The sequence below is a fragment of the Apaloderma vittatum genome, unplaced genomic scaffold, assembly GCF_000703405.1.
Source record: "Apaloderma vittatum isolate BGI_N311 unplaced genomic scaffold, ASM70340v1 scaffold33004, whole genome shotgun sequence".
NCBI classification, from domain to species: domain Eukaryota; kingdom Metazoa; phylum Chordata; class Aves; order Trogoniformes; family Trogonidae; genus Apaloderma; species Apaloderma vittatum.
Window position 1 is genome coordinate 1,804 of NW_009713772.1, and position 709 is coordinate 2,512.

A 709-nucleotide genomic window follows, 5' to 3' on the forward strand; every position below is an offset into this window, starting at 1 on the left:
GGATGGAGGCCCCCGGCCCTCGCCTTCCCTGGGCACAGCCGAAGCCCTGAGACCGGCCTCACGCTTAGATCAGGCCAAGATCAGGAGCCAGAGTTGATGCTGTGGTATTTAAAACTTGGCAAAATGTTTTGTCGAATGAGTTTAACTTCTTAAATGGGTGTGAGCACACGGCAGCACGTGGGGCTGAGGGGCCGTCCCTTTGTCACAGTTCCCAGTCAAGCCCGTTAGTGACCACACTAATTAGCAAAAAGCTGCAAGTCATCAGTGTGACAACCTTTCCTCCTGAGCTGGGACGTGCCCTGCTTGGGACCAGCACCTCCACGAGAGCTGCTCCATGGAGCAGGTGAGGATGGAGAAATCATGCCCCTGCTCCTCATGGGACGGGGACTGGGATGATGCGGGGAGGTCTGGGGGCGCCAGGTCCAGCCCCCCAGCCCGGCTCTGCTGCTCAGTGCCTGGCTTAAAGCACAGAGGGTGGAAAGGGCTGTTTTGGAAATACAGTGGAAAACATGGTACCTACTGGCAAAACCCCTGGTGGGGGTTAAAATATCACAGAGACAACCCCAAATACCTGCCTGGTGATGTCTAAGCCAGGGTCTCCCCTCCAGCTGCCCTGTCTGGGTAGGGAACGATCCCACTTTGTTAGCCGGCTTGCGGCTGAGACTGGAACTCTGATGAAGGCCACCCTCTGTGGGGCAAAACTCAAGGA

At 56.7% G+C, this 709-nt stretch overlaps 1 protein-coding gene across 1 annotated transcript in view; it reads left to right on the top strand.

Annotated features, from left to right (window-relative positions):
• LOC104273241 (glycogen phosphorylase, liver form) overlaps positions 1-709 on the top strand; it is a gene marked incomplete at both ends in the record, with an annotated part of 6,432 nt that overhangs the window by 1,580 nt on the left and 4,143 nt on the right. The window lies entirely within an intron of this gene.